This window comes from Oryctolagus cuniculus, chromosome 3, assembly GCF_051225735.1.
Source record: "Oryctolagus cuniculus isolate XC-2025 breed Fujian yellow rabbit chromosome 3, ASM5122573v1, whole genome shotgun sequence".
NCBI lineage: Eukaryota > Metazoa > Chordata > Mammalia > Lagomorpha > Leporidae > Oryctolagus > Oryctolagus cuniculus.
Window position 1 is genome coordinate 101,467,339 of NC_142869.1, and position 18,381 is coordinate 101,485,719.

At 36.5% G+C, this 18,381-nt stretch overlaps 1 protein-coding gene, 1 non-coding gene and 1 pseudogene across 5 annotated transcripts in view; all 3 read left to right on the forward strand.

Moving 5' to 3' along the window:
- The window catches only part of LRP1B (LDL receptor related protein 1B), a 2,138,546-nt gene that overhangs the window by 1,053,154 nt on the left and 1,067,011 nt on the right, over positions 1 to 18,381 (forward strand). The window lies entirely within an intron of this gene.
- LOC149127443 (U6 spliceosomal RNA) lies at positions 3,615 to 3,721 on the forward strand. The gene has a single exon (XR_016232040.1). It is a non-coding gene; the product is annotated as a U6 spliceosomal RNA (small nuclear RNA).
- Positions 11,694 to 12,459, forward strand: LOC149127444 (acidic leucine-rich nuclear phosphoprotein 32 family member E-like; annotated as a pseudogene).

The window sequence follows — 18,381 nt, forward strand, 5'->3', positions numbered from 1 at the left end:
AGATGAAGCTCCTGGCTTCTGGCATTGGCCTGGCTTATCCCTGGCCATTGCAGCCATTTGGGGAATGAACCACTGGATGGAAGGCTTCTCTGTCTCTGCCTCCACCTCTCCTTCTCTATAACTCTTACAAATAATATAAATAAATTTAAAAGAAAAAAAGTTGCCACATAGGACACCCACATCCCCTATCAAAATGAGTGCCTGATTTAAATCCCAACTCCATTTCCAATTCAGAGCCTGTTAATGCACATCCTAATCAATGGATTAAATACTTGTGTTCCTGACACCTAAACAGGAGACCTGGATAGGATTCCAGGCTCCCACTGTGGCCCAACTGTTCCAAGTATTTGGACAGTAAACCAGTGGATTGAAAGTCTCTCTTTCACTTTGTGTCCTTTATTTTTCTCTCTGACCTTCATTTAAAAATCAAAATAAATAAATTGAGTTATTAACTTCTTTGATGTAAGCAATTACAGAGAAGCAAGAGATATTGTTTCTCTGAAAAACAGTAAGTACTTATGGGATACTTTCTGCAGTCCAAGCAAAGCTATGATTTTTATAGATATTGTTCTTTTTATCTTCAAAAAAATCTTATTTGTAGCTATCATATCCATTTTACAAAAACAGAAAACGGAGGGAAAGAGTACTTGAGAAGTTTCCCTAATGTTACCTATGCAATAAAATTCATAATCTTAATGTCTTTTACAAGTTATTCAAATTTACTAATCAGAATATTTCCTTAATAAAGTTTCATCTTAAAAGACAATGCCAATATTTCAAATGGCATGCAGTACTGTGAGAAAAGAAACATTACAGGTAGCAGGATAATTGCTAATATAATTAAAGACATTCATTTAGAAATATCATCTAAGAGATTCTGAAGAGAATAATTTGAAATATGGATTTTTCTATCTCAAAAGCATTTTACATTTTTCCTGTGCTGCGAACTGACCTTGAAGCATCACTTCATTCTGGCTAGACATTCTCAGTCAGGTCCAAAGTTGATGTTATAAAAAGCAACAAGAACAAAAACAAGTAACTTAAATCATAAATACATACTGTTGAAAATGTTTGTGGTATAAACACATCAGGGTATATTTTTCATCTCATGAAACATGTGGACTGACTTTTGTTAGCCAACATGGAATTATTTTGATTGTGCAATAATAATACCTTATATTTGAATAGAATATTTACATTTTCAAAGTTCTGTATGATATGCAATTTATTTTTTCTAGAAGTTTGAAAAATATAAAAAAATTCTTTTATTTGTATATTTTAAATAATATACCCATCAGAAGACAAAGAATTTCAAATACTGAATAGCATTTATTTTATTCTTCTAATATTTCATATATTCATTTTATACTTTTCATTGTAAAATATAAACATTTATTATCATTTTAACAATACCAAAATACACTGGATATTTTTCTCCCTGTTCCTTCCAGTCTTACTCATAGGAATTAAACAAGGTATATATTGTAAACACATACACATCTATAGAATTATAAATAAGTAATTTTATTTAGATCTTTAATTCTTTTGAAATATTTTTCAATGGATTGTGTAGTTCCCTGAACTTATATTCTTCCAACTGAAATGGTGACAAAACAATTTATCAAACTCATTTCCAATCCAAATTGAATTGACATGTCATCATTATCAAAAGAAACAGGGCCAGCGCCATGGTTCAATAGGCTAATCCTCCGCCTGTGGAGCCAACACCCCGGGGTTCTAGTCCCAGTCAGGGTGCTGGATTCTGTCCCAGTTGCTCCTCTTCCAGTCCAGCTCTCTGCTGTGGCCCGGGAGTGCAGTGGAGGATGGCTCAAATCCTTGGGCCCTGCACCCCATGGGAGATCAGGAAAAGCACCTGGCTCCTGCCATCGGATCAGCGCACCGGCCGCGGTGGCCGTTGGAGGGTGAACCAACGGAAAAGGAAGACCTTTCTGTCTGTCTCTCTCTCTCACTGTCCACTCTGCCTGTCAAAAAAAAAAAAAAAAATCTATGCTAGGAATATGGATTAAAGGAGTAATTATTGGTTATAGGTACTGTGAATTATTCCTAATTTACCTCTTGTCTGTGTTTATTGTTTTACTTTTCTTTGTAGGGATTTATTTTTTTAAACCTAGAAAACTTTTATTTAAGATATGCAAACTTCATCGATTTCATATGTACAAATTTAGGAACACAGTGGTTCTTCCCACCCTACCTCCCTCCTGCTGATACTTCCCCCTTTCTTCCTCCTCCCATTCATATTTTCTACAAAGATTTATTTTCAATTGACTTTCTACACATAAGATTAATATAACACTAAGTAAAGTGTTCAACAGATAGTATGAAGAAAAAAAAAATTGTTCCTCAACAATCGAGACAAGGGCTGTCCAAAATTGTTGCATCTCAAAGTGTCAATTTCACTTCTATACATTACCTTTTAGGTACTCAATTAGTTATTATCAGCTATAGCAATCTTATACAACAAAAGCAAAGATAAAGACATCATAATACCAGATTTCAAGGAATAATACAGGGCAATTATAACTGAAACAGCTTGGTATTGACAAAAAATCAGATGGGTAGACAAATGGAACAGAATAGAAACTCCAGAAATCAATCCACGCATCTACAACCAACTTCCTTTAACAAAAGAGCTAAAATCAGAGCCGGCGCCGTGGCTCAATAGGCTAATCCTCCACCTTGCGGCGCCGGCACACCGGGTTCTAGTCCCGGTTGGGGCGCCGGATTCTGTCCCGGTTGCCCCTCTTCCAGGCCAGCTCTCTGCTATGGCCAGGGAGTGCAGTGGAGGATGGCCCAGGTGCTTGGGCCCTGCACCCCATGGGAGACCAGGAAAAGCACCTGGATCCTGGCTCCTGCCATCGGATCAGCGCGGTGCGCCGGCTGCAGCGGCGGCCATTGGAGGGTGAACCAACGGCAAAGGAAGACCTTTCTCTCTCTGTCTCTCTCTCTCACTGTCCACTCTGCCTGTCAAAAAAAAAAAAAAAAAAAAAAAAGAGCTAAAATCAAACTCTGTAGCAAGGACAGTCGCTTCAACAAATGGTTCTGGGAAAACTGAATCTCCCCATGCAGAAATATGAAGCAAGACCCTCCCTTAAACTTTACACAAAAATCCTCTCAAGAAGGATCAAGGACCCTAGTCTATGACTCAATACCATCAAATGTCTAGGGAACTTGGGGAAACCTTGCAAGACATTGACGTAGGCAAAGACTTCTTGGAAAAACTCCAGAAGCACAGGCAAACAAAGCCAAAATTGACAAATGTGATAACTCAAGCTGGGAAGCTTCTAGACTGAAAAAAAAAAAAAAAAAAAAAAGAAAAGAAAAGAAAAGAAAAGAAAAGAAAAAAAAAGAAAAAGAAGAGGAAACCAACAGAATGGGAGAAAATATTTGCAAACTATGCAACTGATGAAGGATTAATATCCAGAATATATCAAGAGTTAGGTAACTCAACAACAATAAAACAAATAATCCTGTTAAGAAATGGGCAGAAGATTTGAACAGGCATTTTTCAAGAGAAGAAATTCAAATGTCCAATAGACTTGAAAAAATGTTCAGGATCACTAACCATCATGAAAATATAAATAAAAACCACAGTGGTGCTCGCTTCGGCAGCACATATACTAAAATTGGAACGATACAGAGAAGATTAGCATGGCCCCTGCGCAAGGATGACACGCAAATTCATGAAGCGTTCCAAAAAAAAAAAAAAAAAAAAACACACACACAGTGAAGTTTAACCTCTCCCCAGTTAGAATGGCTTTCACACAGAAATCAACAAATAATAAAAATGTTGGAGTGAATGTGGGGAAAAAGGTACCCTAAGCCACTCTTGGTAGGAATGTAAATTGGTACGGCCACAGTGGAAGATAGTATAGAGTTACCTCAGAAATCTGAATATAGATCTGCCTTATGACCCAGCCATCACACTCCTGGGAATTTACCCAAATGAAAAAAAATCAGTCTATGAAAGAGTTATCTGTATCCCCATGTTCATTTCAGCTCAAGTCACATAATTGCTAAGATATGGAATCAATGCAGTTGTCCCTCAACTGAAGTCTAGACCAAGTCTATCACCAGTCCCTGTTTGTGTTTGATTATGAACTTCAAAAGACTTTTTCCTTTAAAAAAGAACACTTGTCATATCACCATTTTTCCATGTTTATATATGGCAAACTTTTAACTCTGATATTTTTATGGTGAAAGTTGTCCTGAGTGAATTAATTATGTTCCTATCTAGTTGAATCAATTTTTTTCTTCCTTATAAAAGTGTTTAGTTGAACCTCTTGGTCCTTCTAGGTATAAACTGTTTGAAAATAATGATTATACAGATTTATATCTAACTTTATGCCTATTATTCTATTTTTGACTTATCTATATCTTTTTTATTTAAATAAAATGAACAAATTTCATATATTCCATATATACAGATTTAGGAGCATAGTGACACTTCCCACTCTACCCTCCCTCCTGCCCTCCATGTTCCCACCCTTTCTCCCCATTTCTTTCTTATCCTTTTAATTTTTACAATGACATACTTTCCATTAATTTTATAATTATAAGATTGACTCTCTACTGAGTAAACAATTCAACATAGAGTAAGAAGAAAAAAAAAACTAACCCACAACACTGTGGACAAGTGCTATAAATACAAATCAGTTCTCAAAATATCAATTTCAGTATTACATTTGTGGTACTCTTTGTTACCATAGTTCAGGGACAACATGGTATTTGTCTTTTGGGTACTGGCTTATTTCACTAAGTATAATGTTGCAACCATTTTGTTGTGAAAGACATGTTTGATTTTTTTTCATGTCTGAGTAATATTCCACACACACACACACACACACACACACACCCCATATATTCTTTATCCATTCATCCATTGATGGGCATCTGGGTTGATTCCATATCTTAGTTATTGAGAATGGAACAATAATACACATGGGTGTTCAGATAACTCTTCCATATGATGATTTTATTTCCTTTGGATAAATTCCCAGGAGTGGGATGGCTGGGCCATATGGTAGATCTATTTTCAGCTATTTTGGGTATCTCCATACTGTCTTGTACGATGGCTGTACTATTTTGCATTCCCACTAACAGTGTCTTAGGAAAACTTTACCCCTACATCCTCTCCAACATTTATGGTTTTTTGGATCTCCAAATGGGAATCGTTGTAACTGGGGTGAGGTGAAACCTCATTGTGTATGTGTGTGTGTGTGTGTGTGTGTGGTTTTGTTTGCATTTCCCTGATGGCTAGTGATCCTGAGCATTTTTTTTTTCTGTGTCTGTTGGCCACTTGAATTGCATCCTTTGAAAAATGTTTATTTATGCCCTTTGCTCTTTTCTTAATTGGATTGTTTGTTTCATTGTTGTTGAGTTTTTATAGATTCTGGATATTAATGATTTATCAGTTGCATAGTTTGCAAATATTTTCTCCCCTTCTCTAGGTTGCCTCTTCACATTGTTTCCATCACAAAAGCTTCTTAGATTGGTGTAATCCCATTTATGCATTTTTGCTTTGATCATTTGTTGTTCTGAGGTTTTTTTCAGAGAAGTCTTTGCCTATACAAGTGTCTTGCAGAGCTTCTTCAATGCTCTCTTCTAGTAATTTGATGGTATCTGGCTGTAGATTTATATCCTTGATCCATTTTGAGTTGATTTCTGTATGACGTTTAAGGTAGGGGTCTTGTTTCATACTTCTGCACACAGAGATCCAATTATCCCAGCACCAATTTTTGAAGAGATTCATTTCTCCAAGGATTGATTTTAGCTCCTTTGTCAAAGATAACTTGATTATAGATATGTGGATTGATTTCTGGGGATTCTATTCTGTTTGCTTGCTCTACAGTTCTATTTTTGTGTCAGTACCAGGCTGTTTGATTATAACTGTGCTGTGGTATGTCTTGAAATCTGATATTGTGAACTTCCAACTCTGTTTTTGTTGTTAAGATTGCTTTAGCTATGCAAAATCTCTTTTGTTACCATAGGAATTCCAGCAAAATTTTCTCCAGATTTGAGAAGAATGTGATTAGTATTTTGATTGGGTTCCCACTGAATCTGTAATTTTTTGCATTATGGACATTTTGACTATATGAATTCTTCCAACCCACAAACATGGAAGATTTTTCCATTTTTTGTGCCATCGTCTTTTTCTTTAATATTTTGTAATGTTCATTATAGAGATCTTTCATTGTAGAGATCTTTCACCTTTTTGGTTAAATTTGCTCGAATGTATTTAAATTTTTTGTGACTATTGTCAATGATACTGATCTTACAAGTTCTCAGTCATGGCATTGTCTGCGTATAACAAGGCTATTGATTTTTGCATGTTGGGCATGTTGGTATTATAGCCTACAAATTTATCAAAGTCTCTTTTGAGTTCCAGTAGTCTCTTAGTGGAGTCTTTTAGTTCCCCTTTATAAAGGATCATGTAATAAGCAAACAGGGAAAATTTGACTTTTGCCTTCCAATTTGTTTCCCTTTGATTTATTTTTTTTCTTTGTCTTTTTAAAGATTTATTTATTTTATTTGAAAGAGTTACATAGAGAGAGAGAGAGAGAAAGAAGTCTACCATCCAATGGTTCACTACCTAGATGGCTGCAATGGTCAGAGCTGCACCAATCCTAAACCAGGAGCCAGGAACTTCTTCTGGGTCTCCCACACGGGTGCAGGGGCCCAATGACTTGGGCCATCTTCTACTTCTTTCCCGGGCCATAGCAGAGAGCTGGATCAGAAGTGGAGCAGTGGGGTCTTGAACTGGCACCCATATGGGATGCCAGCGCTTCAGGCCAGGGTGTTAACCCACTGCACCACAGCACTGATCCCTCAATTTCTTTTTCTTGACTAATGGCTCTGAATAAAGCTTCCAAGATTATCTTGAATCACAATGGTAGAATTGAGCATCATTGTCTGTTTTTGGATTTTGCTAGGAATATTTACAAATTTTTCCCATTCAATAAGATGCTATCTGTGGGTTTGTCATATATTGCCTTGGTTGTAATGAGGAATGTTCCATCTGTAACTTTCTGAAGATTTTTATCATGAAAGGATTTTGCACTATATCAAATGCTTTCTCTGCATCTGTTGATATAATCATGTGATTTTCATTCTTCAGTTTGTTTCTGCAATGTATAACTTTTATTATTTTGTGTATATTGAGTCATCCATACATACCAAGGATGTTTCCTATTTGATCTGGAAGAATGATCTTTCTGATGTGTTGTTGGATTTGATTAGCTAGTATTTTGTTTAGGATTTTTGCATCTATGTTCATGAGTTATATTTGTCTATAGTTTTCTTTATTTGTTCTGTAATATTCTGGTTTGGGAATAAGGTGATGCGGGCTTATAAAAGGAGTTTGGCAAGATTACCTCTCATTAAATTCTTTTAAATCTTTTGGAAAAATAGAATTAGTTCTTCTTTAAATGTCTGATAGAATTTAGCAGTGAAGTCATCCAGTCCTGGGCTTTTCTTTATGGGAGAAATTTTATTATTAATCAGTCTTCATCTTGGTTATTGGCTTGTTTTGGTTTTCTATGTCTTCATGCCTCTATTTTGGTAGAATGTATGTCTCTAGTGATCTATGCATTTCTTATAGATTTTTCAATGTGTTAGAATATAACTCTTTGTAGTAATTCTTGATGATTGTTTATATTACTATGGTATCTACTGTTAAACTTCTTTATCATCTCTGATTTTGTTGGTTTGGTTCTTCGCTCTCTTTTTTAGGTTAGTTTGTCCAACAGTGTATCAATATTGTTTATTTTTTCAAAAAATCAGCTCTTTATTTCACTAATCTGTAATTTTTTTGTTTTCAATTTTATTTCTTTTTAATTTTAATTATTCCTCACCTTCTACTAATTTTGAGTTTGGTTTATTGTTGTTTTTCTACACCCTAGAGATGCATTGATAGCTTATTTATATGATGACTTTCCAATTTCATTAGTCACTAAACGCAATAATCCTTCATCTTAACCCTGCTTGGTGGAGTCCCACATGTTTTGACATGTTGTATTATCGTATTCATCTATTTCCATAAATTTTATTTCTCTTTTAATTTTGTCTGTTACTCAATGTTCATTCAGGAGCATGTTGTTCAGATTCCATGTGTTTTCATATATTCTAGAGATTCTTAGGTTGTTAATTTCCAGTTTAACTCCATTGTGGTCAGAAAAGATACATGGTAAGATTTCAATTTTTTTGAATTTGCTGAGACTTTTTTTATGGCATAGCATATGGTTCATACTATAGAAAATTCCCTGTACTGATGAAAAGAATGTGTATTCTGGGGCTGGCACTGTGATGTAGCAGGTAAAGCTGCTGCCTGCAGTGCTGGCATCTCATATGGGTGCTGGTTCAAATCCTGGCTGCTCCACTTGCAATCCAGCTCTATGCTGTGGCATGTGGGAAAGCAGTGGAAGATGCCCAGGTCTTGGAGCCCCTGAACCCGATGGGAGACTTGGAGGAGGCTCCTGGCTCCTGGCTTTGGATCAGCATCGCTCTAGCCATTGCAGCTACCGGGGAGTGAACAAGCAGATGAAAAACCTTTCTCTCTCTCTGCCTCTGCCTTTCAAATAAATAAATAAATCTTAAAAAATAAATAAAGTGTCTTTTTTCAACTGTGGGATGAAATGTTTTTAGATATTAGTTAGGTCTATTTGGTTCATAGTGTTAATTAGCTCTGTTGTTCTTTGTTGCTTTTCTGTCTAGTAAATATGTTCATTCATAAATGGGTGTTGGGCTTTGAAGTCTCCCCTTACTATTGTAGTTTATATCTGTTTTTAGATCCATTGACATTTATTTTAAATAGACAGCCACCCTAGTATTGGATGCATATATGTTTATTTTAGTCACATCTTCATTTTAAATTGATCCCGTAGGGGCCATTGTTGTGGTATAACAGGTAAATCCCATGCTTGCAGTGCCAGTATCCCATATGGGCACTGGTTTACCCCACTGTTCCACTTATGATCCAGCTCTCTGCTATGGCCTGGGAAAGCAATAGAAGATGGCCCAAGTACTTGGGCCATTGCATCCACAAGGGGGACCTGGAGGAAACTCCAGGCTCCTGACTTCAGATCAGCCCAGTTCCAGTCATTGCAGCCATTTGGGGAGTGAGCCAGTGGATGGAGGATCTGTCTCTCTCTGCCTCTGCCTCTCTGTAACTCTGCCTTACAAAGTAATCAATAATCTTTTAAAAATATCAAATTGATCCATTAATAATTGCAAAATGCTCTTTGACTCTTAATAGTTTTTGTGTAAAGTATATTATTTCTGATATCATGGTAGCTGCACCTGCTCATTTTTGTGTTTCTTTTGCATGGGATAACTTTTTCCATCCTTTAAGTCTTCGTGTACCTTTGTTGGTGAGGTGTGTTTCTTGTAGCAGCAAATAAATGCATCTTATTTAACACATCCAGAAAGTCTGTATCTTTTAATTGGAGAGTTTAGGCCATTGATATTCAAGAGAATTATTTATAAGGAATGGCTTTTTCCTGCTCTTATTCCATAAATATTCCTATTGTTTGCCTTGGATTTCTTTTGTTCTTTTACTAGGAGATTTTTTTGCCTTCACATTCTTTTATAACGATGGCTATCATTTTGTGTTTCTGTGTGTAACACCTCAGCATCATTTGTAAAGTTGGGTGATTGTGACAAATTCAATTTCTGCTTGTTATAGATGGCCTTTATTTCACCTTCATTCAAAGATGAGAACTTTGCAGGGTACAGTACTCTGGGTTAACAGTTTTTTTTCTTTTAAGACTTGGACTATGAATCTCCATTCTCTCCTAGCATTTAGTGTTTCTGATGGATAATCAGCTGTCATTTTAATTGTATATCCTGTGGCAATAACCTGTTACTTCTCTCATGCACATTTTAGAATTTTTTCTTTATGTTTTACTGTTAAAAATTTGACTCCAGTGTGTCATGTTGAAGATCTTTTCTGGTTATGTCTATTAGAAGTTCTTTATGCTTCCTGTACTTGGATGTCCCTTTCTCCAAATTAAGAAAATTTTCTGTTATTATTTCATGGAAAAGGCCCTCTAATCCATTCTCTTTGTCTGTTGACTTGTTTGATAGTATCCCATAGCTCTCAAAAACTATTATTCTAATTTCTTCTTTTCTGTGATCTTATTGAGATATTTTCCATTCTTCTAGCTCAGATTTGTTTTCTTCTGTTTCACCAAGTCTGTTGCTAAAACTTTCCACTGTATTTTTTATTTGACAACTTGATTCTTTATTTCTAATATTTAAGTTCTATTTCTCTTTAAAAATCTCTATCTCATGGAAAAATTTTTCTTCGACGTCATGTATAGATTTCTTTATCTCATGAATTTACTCATTGCTTCTGTGTACTCCTATGATCATTCTTTTGAATTCTTTTTCAGGCATTTCATCAATCTCTTCATCTTCACATTCTAATGTGTTTTTATGTTCCTCTAGGGGAGTCATATTGTCTTCTTTCTTGTTCTCTCTTATATTTCTGCATCTACTTTTAGACATTTATGGAGCCACTGGTTGGTTTTCTCCACTGATGGGTTTTATCTTTGAACGATGCTTCTGTGACTTAGTGAAGTATCTGCCTGTTCAGTGAATACCCAGAGGTGTCCTAAATTGTCAGCAGGGGAGAGGTTATGATCAAGCCTGTTGTCATATTCACAACCTCACTGTGTCTCCTCCAAGGTGATCAATGACCAGAGTTAGCCCATTTTGGGTACAACCCCCATCCATGCTGGTACATGAGCTGCACAAAGGATCTATGTGGTCCTCCATGTGAGCAAGGAACGCTCTATAGTGACTCACCATATCAGGGAGCTCTGAGCCTATGAAGTCAGACACAGTTATTGCCCAGAGACCCAGCCCTATCTTGAATTCGCAGTATAGCCACAGTCACAGTGCACAAGGCTCCCACAATCAGGGGGTGCAGAGGACCACCTCTCCACACGACAAGCCTTCCCAATCCAAAGAGAGCTGAGTCATCTCCAGAGCCAGCTTCCTATAAATGCTCTGCCTTGGTAGTTGGAGCCCCAACTATGGGGGTTGTAAGGTTAGGGGTACCTCAGAATCCTAAGTGAGTGCCCAGACCCTGTCAACCCTCCCAGCCAGACTCAAAGTCAGTGGGAAACATAGATTCTTCCCTCTGGGAAAATCTGGTCATGTGCAGAAGAGATGCTGCAGCCTCTGCTATTACCAAGAGGTACCTTCTCACCACTGGTTGCTTGGTCCCTTTGTGGGGACATGGAGAGAAGGAAATAGGATTTCACTGTGGTGGATTAGGTGGATACCCTGCCTACCACTAGGGCTCCAGGCCAGACTCAAAGGCAGTGTGGTCCACAAGGTTCTCCATCATGCAATATCAAGAGTGGCTTGGAGTCTCTGAGCAGCCATTGGAGGGGAAGGAACTGTGTGTATGTGTGTGTCTGTGTGTGTGTGCATGTGCAGGTGTGTGGACAAGGAGGTGGGGGCAGCTGAGTTAGAGTCCCAACCCCTTGGATTCCATTTGCTATTCTTTTCTTTCTCCTTCACACCTATCTGGTGGTAGTAGGCATTTACATTTGCATTTCTTTTCATTTATTTCCAAATATTTAATAATTTTTTTTAGGGTTGGAGGTTGTGAGAAAGGCAGGAATGGGGTAGGGAGGAGAATAGTCACAGAAGAGCAGGAGGAGGACATGGAGATGAAGAATAGGATTAACCTGGAGTTAAGGAACAGAGCCCCAGAGGAGGTGACAGAGTTAGTCCTTGATAGCTGCCTTTGTGTCAATGGGGAAATTGAAGGTCTGATGATACTTTTAAAGAACTGGAGTTTCTGAATACAGCTAATGTGGAACTCAGTTCTTTGCCCCAGCTTCCCAGCTTAAATAAACTTCGAAAGCTGGAACTTAGTGACAAAATAATTTCTGGAGGCTTGGAAGTCCTGGCAGAGAAATGCCCAAATCTTATCTACCTCAATCTGAGTGGAAACAAAATTGAAGATCTCAGTACAGTTGATCTCTGCAAAATCTTAAAAATTTGAAAAGTCTTGACTTGTTTAACTGTCAGATCACAAACATGGAAGATTACAGTGGAAGCATTTTTGAATTGCTGCAATAAATCACAGACTTGGATGGGTTTGATTAGGAGGATAACAAAGCACCAGACTCAAAAGAAGAGGATGACGAGGATGGTGATGAATATGATGATGAAGATGAAGCTGATCCACCTGAAGGATTTGAGGAAGTGGGAGAAGAGGATGAGGGTGAGGATGAGGATGAAGCAGGCTCAGAAGTGGGAAAGGGAGAAGAAGTGGGTCTCCCATACTTAATGAAAGATGAAATTCAGGATGAAGAAGATGATGATGACTATGTCGAAGAAGAGGAAGATGAAGAAGAAGAGTGTCTTTGAGGGGAGAAGAGGAAACGATATGCTGAAGATGATGGAGAGGAAGAAGATGACTAGATCATTCTGAGACAGAGTGTGCACTGAGTGTGCACTGCGTTGATCACATAAACAAGACTAGTGTCTGCAAATACTAGCTGATAGAATAAAAAAGGGAGAGAACCATCCAACATGGGAAGCGAGATACACAGCAGACCCATAGAATGGCAGATGTCCTAAACAGCACTCTGGCCTCAGAATCAGCCCTTAAGGCATGCGGATCTGACTGAAAAGCCCATGAGAGTATTTCAGGCATGGAAAGCCAAAACACTCTGGCAAACAAACAAACAAACAAAAAACTAAATGAAAGATCTCCACAAGTGTGATCCCAGTGGAAAGAACAGGTCATCAAAGAAGGAGGTATCTTTCTCTGAAGGGAGGAGAGAACCTCCACTTTGACTATGACCTTATCTAAATATGATCAGAGTCGATGAACTCAAAAGGCTTCCATAGCCTTGGCAACTCATGACAAGAGCCTAAGGTGATTACTGATGCCATAAATAAGAGTGTCAATTTGTTAAGTCAACAACAGGAGTCACTGTGCACTTACTCCTCATGTAGGATCTCTGTCCTTAATGTGCTGTACAGTGTGATTTAATGCTATAGCCAGTACTCAAACAGTATTTTTCACTTTGTGTTTCTATGTGGGTGCAAACTGTTGAAATCTTTACTTAATATATGCTAAACTGATCTTCTATATATAAAGAGAATTGAAAATGAATCTTGATGTGAACGGAAGGGGAGAGGGAGTGGGAAAGGGGAGGGTTGCGGGTGGGAGGGAATTTGTGGGGTGGGGGAAGCCATTGTAATCCATAAACTGTACTTTGGAAATTTATATTCATTAAATAAAAGTTAAAAAAAATATTTGGGATAAGTGTGTGTGTTTCCTTGTATGGCTACCAAATAAAGCTTACTGAGTAGACTAGTGCATTTCCCTTTTTGGCACTGAGGCTTCATGTTCAAGGCAATTGCTTTTTTTAACTTCAGTTATCTAAAATTTTGTTTGAATATTTGTAAGTTTTTAAAAAGTGTCATCAGGGCCGGCGCTGTGGCTCACTTGGTTAATCCTCCGCCTGCAGTGCCAGCATCCCATATGGGCACCGGGTTCTAGTCCCAGTTCTCCTCTTCCAGTCCAGCTCTCTGCTGTGGCCCGGAAGGGCAGAGGAGGATGGCCAAAGTGCTTGGGTCCCTGCACCCACATGGAAGACCAGGAGGAAGCACCTGGCTCCTGGCTTCAGATAAGCCCAGCGCCAGCCGTAGTGGGCATTTGGGGGAGGGGGGTGAACCAACGGAAGGAAGACGTTTCTCTCTGTCTTTCTCACTGTCTCTAACTCTACCTCTCAAATAAATAAATATTAAAAAAAAGTGTCATCATACTAATTGAAATTTTGCTTCAATACTGGGATACACTTAAATTACTGAGTATAGTTTTTCTGCTGCTTTATTAGTTTAAAATGTATGTTTTCTGTTTTAAAGTAAAAGTGAAGTTATTTGCAGAGAAACTAAAAAAGTCGCACAACTGACTGAAATAAAACACTTGGGGTAAGTTTAGTGGAGGGATTGGGCTCTTCCAAAAGACTTTCACATTTTCCTCCTAATTTCCAGAGTTGAAATGCCCTGTTTTAGTCCCTAAGAATTCTCATTGCATACTATGCCAGATTATAAAATACTTATTTTTAAAATGAAATCTATATATTGACTTTCTTATAAATCATCATATTGTGTATTCAAAATTAAGAGTTCTTTGGTTTGAAAACAACACCTAGAGTCTCCAGATAACTTTTAAGACTTATACAGTTTTGTGGGTATGGGTCATGCAAACAGGTAAGGGTGGGTTTTCTATTTTGTAGACATTTTTGGTCCTACTTTAATGCTCTTTGTATGGCAGCATGTAGGTAGTGTGTTAAATTCCTCAAGAATCTCTCCTTAAAAACTTTGACGTTAATACTTTTGTGCAACTGTGTTTTGAATAAAGCCAAGACAGTGTTAAAAAATACAGTAAATACAGTACTCCCGGTCATTCTTCTATTGTTTCTATCCTATTTTTTCTGTGACTGCTGTAACTTAAAAGTTTTTGAAATGGAATTGCTTCAAATAAACTGAAGATTTGTTATAAAAAAAAAAAAAAAAAGTGGCTTGGGCTACCGCCGTCTGCCTTCGCTTGTCTGTCAGGAGCTGGTGTGTCTTCCGATCCCAGCAGCGGGAGTCACGTGTGATGTCCCTGCCCAGACCAGCTCCTCCCCCGCTGCGCCACAGCATCCCTCTTCTGTCTGTGGAGTCGCCACTGCAAACTCTCCAGCTTTCCCCTGGGAATACACTTACTCCACTTTTCTTCTGCTGTTGTTCCCGAGTCAAAATCAGCACAGCTTTCCTCTCCAGCCATCTTGGAGATCCTCTATTTGTTGTCTTTTTAGTTGGTTGGATTTAATCCCCAAAACGGTGTTAAATGGCTATAGTGGTAAAAGCCATTTTGTATGGAATGCTTCCCTGCAGTTTTGAATCTAGTTTTCATAACACATGTTAATATCTGCCTGGACAAATTCTTCCTCCGTTTCTCTTATAAAAGTTATTTTTTATGAATTCTTTTTAAAAGGAATTTATTAACACATTAGATTCTCAGGGTCACATCACATGCATAATAATTACTACAACACAGTTCCCATCAGTTCTCATGTTAATGTGATTTTAATAGTTAGAGAACAGATTCAGTGTAGTTCATAGATACAATCCCCTACTTTCCTTCCTTTTTAATTTTTCAGGAAATATATTTTTAATTTACATTATAGTCAGAGGCTTAACACTTCACTAAATAAAGAGTTCAACAACTAAAATATAAAAATAGTTCAACAGGAATACAAATGAGTGCTACAAAAATAATCAAAATATATTAATTTCATTCATATATAGTACATTTTAAAATCACAGCTCATTAGCACTATAGTTGTATATATATATATTTATACTTATATAAAGTTGCTTTGAGTATATTGTTTTTTCCTATCTATTTAAATCAATTTTCTTCTGGTTTATAAAATAAGTGTTTTGCTGAATCTCGTCTTTCCAGATGTAAAGCTTAGAAAATAATTTTTCAGATTCATATCTAATTTTATGCCTACTTGTTCTCTTTTTTAATTGGTTGAGTTTAATAGCCAGAACAATGTTAAATGACTTTAGTGATGAAGTCATCTCCTATGTGGATTCTTCCATTATAATGAAATGACTCAATTCTGCAGTTTTGAGTCTGATTTCATAACACATGTTAAGTTCTGACTGGATAAATTCTTCCTCTTTTATCTTCAAAAATTTTTATGATAAATTATTTTTAAGGAATTTATTAACATTATATTATCAAGGCAACAGCAGACAACCATAAATAAAAGCAAATGTAATATTTTCATTTTTAGGACTGGCTTATTTCACTTAAAGGTCATGCAGTGGTCTCCATTTCTACCCATTACATGTCTGTTTATCATACTGAGGTTTAAAATAAAAATAATTCCCAATTAAATTTCCTTTGCAACATTTATTTGAGTTGCATTAAATACATATATTCCTTTTAAAATACTTACATTTTTTAACATTAAACTAGTAAGTCTTCTGTTCTCTGATTGTTTCTTTATTTGTTCCAGGATATTTTCAGGTTATTTAATAAAATTATAGGGTGTGTGTATGCATGCATGTTTGTGTGGTGCGGTGTCATGTTTGGCTTATTTTGTTTTGTCTTTCAAGCAAGTGTTTTTATTAATTAAATGTATTCACTCTCATATTTGAACTGCCATTGCATGTAAGTTGTTTTGAGTTCCACTTTTGGTTATTCTAAAGTATAGAAGTATCAACTTTCAAAATTTATCATATTCTTTGGCATTTTATCAAATCATCTATTTAATTCAAATATTTTTGATAGTTTGATACATACTTTCTCTCTTCCTTTTTAATAATTATAACATTTTAGACAACTTCCAAATTAGAAATGATACAATATTGCTTCTGTGAACAAGCATCCTCATTTAATTGTTCATTTTAATATGAATAATTTTATTATTTATATATAATTTATTGTATTTGATTAGAGAATATTCAGCATCTTTAGGTATTTTCTTTCTTGTCCTGATTTACATCATTTTCCCTCAAATAAAAGCTATGTATATGCTTCTAATAAGACATAATACTTTCCTGCCTTTATGGACCTTATATTCAATGGGGTAAGATACAGAAAAAAACAAATAGCTATTATAATTTAATATCACTAAAATTAATAATATTGTGTCAGAAATGATACATTTTTAAAATAATTTATGTGGGGGCTGGCACTGTACCATAGTGGGCTAAGCCTCCACCTGTGGTGCCAGCATCCCATATGGGCACCAGTCTGAGTCCTGGCTACTCCTCTTGCATTCCAGCTCTCTGCTGTGGCCTGAGAAAGCAGTAGAAGATAACCCAAGTGCTTGGGCCCCTGCATTCACATGGGAGACCTGAAGAAGCTCTTGGCTACTGGCTATGGTCAGGCCCAACCCTGGCTGTTGCAGCTATTTGGGGAGTGAGCCAGCAGATGGAAGAACTTTCTCTCTCTCTCTCTCTCTCTCTCTCCCTCTCTCTCTAACTCTACCTCTCAAATAAATAAATGAAATCTTTAAAAAATAAAATAAAATAACTTATGTGTATGAAAGACTGATGAATAATGAAGGAAAATACTTTTGTAGGAGGATGAAGGCTGAAATGTTTGTGGAGAAGTTTATTGGGTTTAATGACCTCAGTGTGATGGAGATTTCTGAGTGATTAATTGAAATAAAAAAGAGGTAGCCTCACGACTGTGAAGAGGAAGGCCACTTAAGACAGAAGAGGAGATGGCAAGGTTCTGATACTGAAAGAAATTTCCATCCTTGAAGAACAGCAAGGAAGAACAGTACGGCTTGAGCAACATAGATGAGACAGAGGATAGGAAAGATCAGAAATGTGAACCTGAGGAACAGACCACTTAGGGCTTGATAGGAGCAATATCAAGAGTAGATGACACAGAGTAGAGAAATATTTGACCATAGATTCAGATACTTTATTTATGGAGTTTTAACATAATAAAACAGGAGGGAGACAAGAGGAGAAATATAGTAGTAGCTTTAAAGAAAAGTAGAATCGAGGAGTTTTAGAGAAATAAGTTGAAGGTAGATATATACATGCCAATGTGAAAAGCCTCCTTGGTAACCATCTATACCTTGTCATAACTGTCCCTGTATCATCTCTTCTGTGTACTGCATTTTCAACAAAGGAAAGAAATGATCCCTGGCTCTTCCAAACTCTGAACGTAAGTTACTGTTATCCTGCTTGTTTGAAGGGGTCAATATAGCAAGTTCATATATAATATAAATTTTATGAAGATTTGTAAATTTTTTTCTTTAAAATAATTCTTGTATTTTTTTCAAATATTGTTGTCTTGGGCATTCAGATATTATGCAAAATTTCTTATTCTGTTTATATTTAAATTTGAATTTAAATTTTTATGATTTCATTACTGTTTAAATTGTAATAAATAATTTCCCATTTTATTCTATATATATTTTTTTTAATTTTCTAAAGCAGCTCACCAGTGACTTGACAAATATTGTTTTATTTTCTGGGTCATTAGATTGAAAGTCCACAAAAGAGAAGATAGTAGATAGAGTGGTCCAGAGAGAGATATTGCTGATCTTCTAATCATAGATCACATATAGATACAATTCATCTCTCTCACCTATCCCAAGATGTAATATATACCAATAAAAATAGAAAGAACCTGAATTCTTCTCCTATAAATTTCATTCGCTAGACTATTTTAAATGTTTTTCAAATCTTGATAAACTCTGGTTCGATTTGAGGTTGAATGGTATAATTTCTGCACCTTCTAATTGTTTCCTTGTAGTATCTCTTCCTTTCTGTTTGTCACTCTATCTATTCAGTGATGCACAGAGT